Raw genomic sequence first — 9,234 nt, 5'->3', positions numbered from 1 at the left:
ACAATTTGATCCATTATTGCTTTTGTAAGGCTTCGGCCTTGAAATTGGTGTTCCTCAAAATATTTCTGAACAGGTTTTCTGAAATTATGTTGAAAGGTCAGACAAAATAAATTTTCTAGCAGAGCTCAAAAGAGATGAAAAAAAATTAATAGTTATTATAAAAAAAAAAAAAAAGTTCTTGGATGTTACATGGGAAAAACTAAATTTATCCTATTAACTTTATTTATCTTCACATTTATTATTTTATTTCAAGTATATTGCTACGGAATATACGTTCCATTCAAATCAATTACTCTTAATTTCCACACTGCTGCTAAGCTTAAAAACCCTTTATTTTGAACTGTTCAGCCAATTTCTAAAAAAAATCTACATACAGAAAATGACTCAGCACAGTGTTTTATTTTTTTTAAACGGAAAAAATCATGAGTAGCTTGTTCAGAAAACTGGAATGGAACTCAAATTTCTTATCCAAAATCTTGCAAAAGCAAAAATGGAGCATACTTTTCATTTTTCTTCTGAAATTGTCTGACAAAAGTTGTAATGTTCGAAGTCATAACCGATAATCATCTTTTAAAAAATACTGATTGTGCTAAAATTTATTTTAATTCCAATCTAAAACGGCGGTTATTTATGCTTAAAAGAAATTTACAATCAAACATTTATCTGACAAGGTTAAATCTCGGTGGTCCTTGAATTTTTTCAGCTTTGTTTTCCATTTTTTTTTTTTTTTGTAGAAAATTTCGATACCATGCCTAATTCTTTTGCCTTCCATCTCCAGAATATTTTAACACCCCTGCCCTTTCCCATAGATTTGCACAAGCGAAAGTGGAGCATACTTTGAACCCTAATGTAGAAGTTCGAAGCTCCTATCTGCAAAAATTTGGAATTTCGATCTTTTTTATACCAGAAGAAAGATCACGAAAGCGTGTTTATTTTTTTTCCCCCGGGGGTAATCGTATCGAAACAATGGTCCTAGAATATTGCAAGAGGACTCATTCGAACGGAAATCATAAGTTTTAGTGTTCTTTTTAAGTGACCAAACTTATTGGAGGGCAACAAGCACCCCTTCTACGCCCTTTCTCTCAAAAGTTGACTGATCAAAATTTTGAGATATCCATTTCGTTCAGCATAGTTGAAAGGTACAATAACGTTTCTGGAGATGACATGACATCACAAACCACCAGGGAAAGGGCCCAAAGTTAGGAAATTTGACTATTGTTTGCATATAGTGCTTTCTGGGGATAGATTTTCTACGGGGAGAATTTCCCATTTGAATGGAAGTTTCTAGGGGGTGAATATTCCAAGGGAAATTTACACGGGGGGAATTTACCAGATGTTTGTATACGAAATGTGTTTTATTTGTTTTACTTTCTCATTGGCGACCCCATTTTACATGTGGAAATACTTTGTAGGAGTCTGGGGGAAATTTTCAGCGGAGTTGAATCGTCTGGGAAATTTTTACGTTAGAGATTCCCCGCGAGAAAAATTTTCTATAGGGGAATTATCACCAGGAGAAATTGTCCATAGGTAAATTTTCTGTAGAAGAAACTTGCCATGGGGGGGAAGGGATTTACCACAAATACTTTCCATAGAAAGGTATTCCCCCATGACCTTGAAATTATAACAAATTAAATAAAACAAGTCTTTCTTCAAATTAAAGTATACTAATGAGCAAAGCCGTATCCAGGATTTTTTTTTTAGGAGGGAGGTTTACAAAAGGTTTTTTTTTTCAGGGAGAGGAGTTAAAAAAAACAAACTCAAAAACGCATGAAAAATTTGTATATATTTATTTTTGTCACATTTTTACGAGCCAAACAAACATTTTAGGGGGGGGCTCTTCAATACCCCGCTCTGTACGCTAAACTTCGACCTTTTTTCATAATTTTTCAAGAACCATTCCTGAAATACAAGGGCCGTGTAATTAGAATTAGAACATTTTGAACGTTCTTAAAAAACTTTAGCGTGAAGAGAGGGATATTGAGGACGGGGAAAGCCCCTATCATATACAAAATAAGTTGTGTTCGTCTTTAAGTTTCAATGTTTTCCTTACTTTCAGTAGAAAAAACTTGTCTTTTTAAATATAGTCAGATAGTAAAGGAATTGAGCTGCCACAAGCAGGGGCACCCTGAGGGGGGAGCACTGACCCCCCCCCCCCCAACTGTTTTGGCATTCGGTAAAATTTCCACCAAAGGCAAAAATTTCGGCAGAAATTTTGCAAAATCGGCAGAAATTTAGCATAATTCCTGATTTCTGCGGAAAATTCGCCATAAATCAGGTAGCGAGTCGGTAAAATTTATGAAGATCGCCCCCCCCCCCAATGAAATGAGCCTCAGGATGCTCCTTGTTGGCAAGTATATATTATATTTTGAGGATGTATTTAACGAACCTTTACATAAAGTTTTTTTTTAAACTACTGTAGGATTGAAGAAATTGGAAAAAAAAATCCAAAGAAAAGAGCAGAGGTATCATTCCCCTCTTATATAATTAAAGTCATGGAAGAGATAGCTGTCAATGTTTGGCGGCACATTTTATTTCAAGATATTGAATGTTTGAGAAAAGAAATATTATATACTCTCAAACTATTTGCATCTTGGAAATATTTTAGTTTTTTTATAAGTACAACCAAAAAGAAAAGATCATGCTATTTTAAGGCAAATAAACACTAATAGACACATTTCTTTTCTGAAAAGTGTCATACTTTTTTGCTGTTACACCAAGTTTGACATCTCTTATAAATTTCTTTGGTGCTACAAATTGTCCCTTCATATAATTCAGGTCATTTAGCTATGCACAAAAGGGATTCTAATGTTTTTGCTTTAATAGAAAATATTGATGTAATGTAAGTAGAACATCAGAGACACCCCTTTGCCCTTAAATCATCCAAGTTTCATCTTAAACCACTGTGTTTGGCAAAATAGAAAATGATGCTGTAGATTCACAGATCGATTGTTGACGGAGGGCCTTTGACTTGATAGTGCCCCATTCTCTTTTTCCTGGTTTTGTAGACCAACTCTTGTCTAAGGTAGTCTTGAATATACCAACAGAGGGATAGTAACAGCCTTAATTAGATGAGATTTATCTATCTCACAAAAATCAAACATCAAATACCCTCCCCCACCCCGCAAGATTCAATGGCCGGGAATTAGAAAGATTTCTCCAAAGGGTCACTACAATATTGGAGAAGTAATGGTTGCCAGCCCTGTTTTTTTACTGTTTTCCTATACGAATTTTTGATCTCTTCCGAAACGAACTTTTCCTTTGCTTCAATATCATCAAAGATTCATAAGGCTGGAAGGGCTTTCGAGTTGAGAAGTCAACATTCGGAAGCTTATAAGCCAATATGGCAGGTGGAGTTTATAAGCGAATCGAAATAAATAACCGAGATTCTTGCATCCATCGGCGAATTTTATCACCTGTTTTATTGACAGAATTTATTTTTTGCAGATCCCTCGTGTTCAGGGAAGCGGAAAAACACATCCTAAATTCTAGAAATAGTCGCACAAGACCCCTATATAGGTTGATCATAACTTTAAATGGTCTGCTACGTACTCTGCGCTAGATATACCAAAGATCTGTGGCACTTTGACAGCCATTGTTTTTGAGTGTTTACAGAATTTTGATTTGGGGTCCAAGATCACCCCTAGGCCTCTTTTAGCCACTATAGAGTCAGTTAGTTATTTAAGGCTATCATCTTCGTTCACATGGACATGGTCTTACGAGTTTATAGTTTTTTTCTTTGAAACACAGTTTGGCGGGACCGCAAAGAGAAAATACATCTGGTCTTAAATCATTTCATGAAAGCTCTTGTCAATGACAATTTAGTAGTCTCAATGAGTTTTGAATGATCAGAATATAGACTAATATTTGTCTTGCGGCTCATGGAGTGTCATTATTATAGATATTAAACAGAAATCGATCCAATATTGCTGCTTGAGGCACGCTACTACCAATTTCAAGAAAATTTTAGAGGAATTTAAGCTTTTTTCTCCAAAATCCTTGAATTCCTACTTTCTTCCACTGACTAGCTGCAGTACATATAACTACAAACTCTGTATCCATACTGAGAGCTGCTAGTCCTGCTTTCGAATGGCAATGAGAAGCTTCTGCAAAATCTAAGTGGATAAGCTAGGACCTCGTAGTTGAGTAGCTTGGTGATGTAGCGATAATGAAGAGATATACCGCCGACTTTTGTGTGTAATAGCGGCCGAGTTTGCAGAGTCAAAACAATGACTCCTATCCACAACACCAAAGGATTTACTACACGAGGAAGTGAACTCTCGTCCTTCATAAGCAACGATTTGGTGGAATACTACTTTCGCATGATGCTTGGGAAGTATTTTTAAGGTAAAAGAGCAGCATTAGAAAAGACATTTGTGTAGTATTTTATTAGATTAATGAAGAAATTTTGACCTTTATTGTGTAAGCTAATTTTTATTCGTAGCTGCATTGTTTGGCCATTGCGTTAGTAGTCTTGTTAAATAGCGTCATCTATTTGAAATATTGAAGAAATTCCGTACATGACAACGTTCTTCCTCCATAGTTAAAATGGCCGATACCTTCAAAAGGTAAACAAAGAACTAAGTTCAAAATTTATTGATTTTCAGGCTTTTATCTAATGGTATGAATTGTAAATTTTGGGCCTGTTTATTCTATTAAAATGTATGACTGTGAAGAATGTCTGTTTTCTCATTGTATTTCATTGAAAAAGTTGATGTGCACTTATAATATGTTTTTTTATGTGAATTTGGCTCAATTGATACCTTAGACAACCATTATTAGTGTGAAATACCTTTGGCTGATCATTTTGGTAAATAAATTTGGTAATATCCCAATGTTAGGCCAATCACTTCTAAGAAAATAGCCATGTAGGCTAGGCTAGCCTAGGGTAAATATATACCAAATCATATTATTGAGTTAGGAATAAAGTGAACACAACATTCGATGCCTTTTTTTATGCTGATTATGAATATAATAATCATTTCTATCAGAAATGAATTTTAGCCCCCCCTATATATGGCAATTCAGGGTATATATTTCTACATTAGGGGGGGCAAAGTTTAAACTTACCTCCCATTTACATCAGAAAAAAATTTGCCCCCCACCCCTGCTAATGTAGAAATATATAGCCTACCTTGAATTGGCATATATAGGCTAGGGGGGGGGGCTGAAATTCATTTCCAATAGAAATGATTAGGCTATTAGCCTATATTTGTAATCAGCATAAAAAAAGGCATTGAATGGTGTATTCACTTTATTCCTAACTCAATAATATGATTTGGTATAGGCCTATATTTACCTAAAATTCTACTTTAGCTACTTTTGGCTATCTTGGAAAGGGGTTAGGTTAGGAAAATTACACTTTCAGGGATGGGTCTACAGGCTAAAGTATTGGTCAATATATACCAAATCATATTATTGAGTTAGGACTAAAGTGAATACACCATTTGATGCCTTTTTTTTTGCTTATTACAAATATAATATACATTTATATCGGAAATGAATTTCAACCCCCCCCCCCTATATATGCCAATTCAGGGTTAGGTTAGGTGTAGCCTATATAGGGGGGGGAAGGCTGAAATTCATTTCTGATAGAAATGCTTATTATATTTGTAATCAGCATAAAAAAGGCATCAAATGGTGTATTCACTTTATTTGAAACTCAACAATATGATTTGGTATATATTGACCAAAGTATGTCCTGGGAAGATATTTTGGTCCTGGGAAGGTATTGTCATATTAGTGAGTTATGACTAAAGTGAATATACCACTTGGTGCCTTTTTTTATGCTCTATACAAATATAATAATCATTTTTGCTGGAAATGAATTTTAGCCCCCATCCCTAAATATATATCAATTAAGATTATATATATGACCAGTATGGGGGTAGGGGGTAATTGTTTTTATTCTGTACATTATAGGTCATTTTGAACTATCCCCACAACCCCACTAATCGGAAAAAAAAAACCCTGTCCTGGGAAATATCGGGGGGGGGGCTAAAAATAAATTACAGAAAAAAATATTATTATGTTCATAAAGAGCATAAAAAAGGCGTTAAGTGGTATATTCACTTTATTTGTAACTCAATAATAGGATTTGGTAAAAATTTACCAGTATTTTGAAGTACCTTCCTCCACTCTTTCTCCCTCTAGAGGGTCCTGACCTTTGATAATCTTTAAAAATCTGTGTGTTATCAAAGTGAAACCTTGCAAAATAGATCTTCTGCTTAAATAAGGTACAACAAAATTGTTTTCAGCTTCACAACTTTGCTTAATTCCAATTTATAAGGTTTGAAAAAAAAACATTGATATGGCTTAAAATTCTACTTAAATAATAGGCCTGTTTTTTCACTCATCAATGTGCTATGATCTTACATCTTTTGTCAGAAAATGCTTAAAAGTGAAATCTTTGAACAAAGATCCTGCATCTTTGGTTGTTTTTGTGCAAACGTCTTTCATCATTCTGCTCTGATCAGCAGTCTGAGAACAATGATGAGTACTAATCATTGTTCTATATGGCAAAACAGTGGTGGTGTTCACAGTTTTTGCTAACATCAGTGAGCTGTAAGATCTTAGAACAAAGATGAGTTAAAAAACAATAATCTTTGCAGCAAGATGTAAGATCTTTGATGTAAGATCTTAGTGCTAAAAAACAGGCCTAATAGGAATTGCAGTAAATATTTACCAAATCATATTGAGTTACAACTAAAGTGAACATACCAATTGATGCCTTTTTTTATACTCTTTACAAATATAATAATCATTTTTGTTGGAAATGAATTTTAGCCCCCACCCATATATATACCAATTAAGGGTATATATATGCGCCTTAGGGGGGGGGGAAAGTTTAAAAGTACCTCTCAGTTACATCAGAAATGAAATTACACCCCCCCTAATTTGCAAATATATACACAGAAGTGGTATAGACATGGGTGGGGGTAAAAATCATTTCCAACAAAAATGATAATTAAATTTGGAAAAGGTATAAAAAAAGGCATGAACACAGCAGCAACCTTATAAGAAAATTAAAATATATTTTCTTGTGAATCATTATCACTTCTAATCAGCAGTTGTACTAAACCAATCCTGCTCAACTCATCCTCAGGGCTATACTGTGGGGTTTCTCCTCCCTATAGTATAGTGCAGACAGTTTGATATCTTTCTATTTTCCCCTTCTTGTTTTAGTTTTGTCTTTTCTTTGTTTAAAGCTTTTTCCAATAGGCAATGTTTAGAAGTCCTCCAAAAAAAAGTCCCCCCAGATCTTAAATCAAATTCCAGTGAAAGTGTGATAGTGAAAGATACCCATCTTGGCTGGTCAAGCACACTATCTCAAAGTTCAAATGATAGCTCCAATTTGGAGAATAGGAGAATGATAAGTGTAGGGACTAATGTAACCATAAATGATGATAATGGGTTTCAAGAGGTCCTCTGTAGAAGTTCTAAAAAAAGGAAAAAAATATCCCCAATCAAAAGCATTTCCCCTCTCCCTGCCCAAGATCCTCCCTCCAAAAACTTAGGAATTTACCTTAAAATTACTCCTACTACCCCCTTTGAAAGAAAAATGATCACTGCAATAAGAGTTGCAATTTTTAAATTGCTAAAATAAGTATTCTCTTTTAATATTAACCGTGATGGATCTCTGCTAATAGCTGTAGAAGATCAGAAATCAGCAGATACAATAATTAACCTAAAATCCCTTCTGAATACCCAAATTATTGCATCTAATTGGAACCCAAAACAATCACAAACAAAAATAGTAGTTTATAATGTCCCCCCAGAAATATCTACTCAGGAGTTAAAAGAAGGGCTCTCAGATAGGGCTGGAAACACAATCCCAGTTGAGGATGTTACCCAACTTGGAAAACCTAACTCTAATGGCCTAAAAACTAGTAGATCCTTCTTATTCACACTGAAGGATAAAATTTATATCCCAGAAAAATAATTTCTATTTGGGCAAATCAAACCACACAAGGAATACAAACCTAAGCCTATCCAGTGTCAGAAGTGTTTCAAACTGGGACACACAACAAACAAATGTAATGAAATTCTCCGAGAGTGTAGTAATTGTAAAGCTTTCCATCCTAAAGAGCTGACAACTTGCAACAACACTCAGCCTACATGCATCAATTGCAAAGGCCCACATGAATCTACAAATAAATCATTATGCCCTGCCTACAGGAAAAGAGCTCTAACACTCCAAATATCAACAGAAAAGGCCATCCCATACTCCTTTGCAGCAATGGAAGCAGATGCTGCCCAACAATACCAAATAAAGCCTGTAATGAAACCAACCAAAACCCCCAAGTCAAATGCCCCCAATGCATCAAGCACCCCATATAAAACACCATCTTCTAAGCCCCCTAGCTCAAATCCCAATCAGAAGGAATCACCAAGCCAACAAGCCTCCTTGTCTGGTGAGATGAGGTCAACCTGGCCCTCCCTCCCAAGAAGAAACAAACCAGAAACACTACCAGGAATCAATCCCTTAACCAACAAACAGGATGCAAAACCAAAAATGCAATCCCCAAATATTTGCATATTCATTCTAAACTGTAATGCAGTTCAGGCCATGAACATACATCAACTAAAGAAAAAAAAAATTATTGCAGAATTGGAAAAAATCTACATCCCAGATGATATGCTCATTAAAGAAAAAAAAGATCTTGCTTTAATTTTAAAAAAGATTAACATTGATAAACAGTAATATGAAGAATAAATCAATAACACAACATTTGTCAATACTCCAATGGTATGTAAGATCACTCACAGAAAATAAGCTAAATAAACTAATATCATTTATGAATAATAATTCCATTAATATTGCTTTCCTCCAGGAAACTCATTTAACCCAAAATCAACAAATTAAGTCTCTGGGATATACTATCCTGAGAAAGGATAGATCTTCAGAGAGAAAAGGAGGCGGGGTAGCTTTATTAGTTAATAATAATATAAAATTTTGTGGCATTAATTTTCCTGATTTTGAAAATGATGTTGATGTTATTGGTATCAGTGTTTGGCTGAATAATTTAAAAACCTACATAATAAGCTTTTATAACCCTAATGGCAAAACTACAGATGCCAAGGATTTCTTTAATTATATAAATAATTCTAATATGTTAAAAAAAATCATTATTTGTGGTGATTTCAATGCCCACAGCCTTTTGCGGGGGAATAAACCAGCAAATAAAGCTGTTAAATTCATTGAGCATATGACTTCAAATAAGAATGAATTAGCTG

The 9,234-nt window shown here is 34.6% G+C and overlaps 1 protein-coding gene across 2 annotated transcripts in view; it reads left to right on the top strand.

Annotated features, from left to right (window-relative positions):
- The first annotated feature begins 4,539 nt into the window (after positions 1-4,539).
- The window catches only part of upSET (SET domain-containing protein upSET), a 92,139-nt gene continuing 87,444 nt past the window's right edge, over positions 4,540-9,234 (top strand). Inside the window, exon 1 of one of the 2 annotated variants that reach the window (XM_089096870.1) lies at positions 4,540-4,565. The gene's annotated coding sequence lies outside the window, so the exon portion shown is untranslated. Of the gene's footprint in view, positions 4,619-9,234 lie in introns of both variants that reach the window. The other variant, XM_089096869.1, reaches the window with a different exon arrangement.

Source organism: Artemia sp. Qi Xiang Cuo, chromosome 11 (assembly GCF_049724085.1).
Source record: "Artemia sp. Qi Xiang Cuo chromosome 11, ASM4972408v1, whole genome shotgun sequence".
NCBI classification, from domain to species: domain Eukaryota; kingdom Metazoa; phylum Arthropoda; class Branchiopoda; order Anostraca; family Artemiidae; genus Artemia; species Artemia sp. Qi Xiang Cuo.
This window is presented reverse-complemented; position numbering and strand designations above follow the sequence as displayed.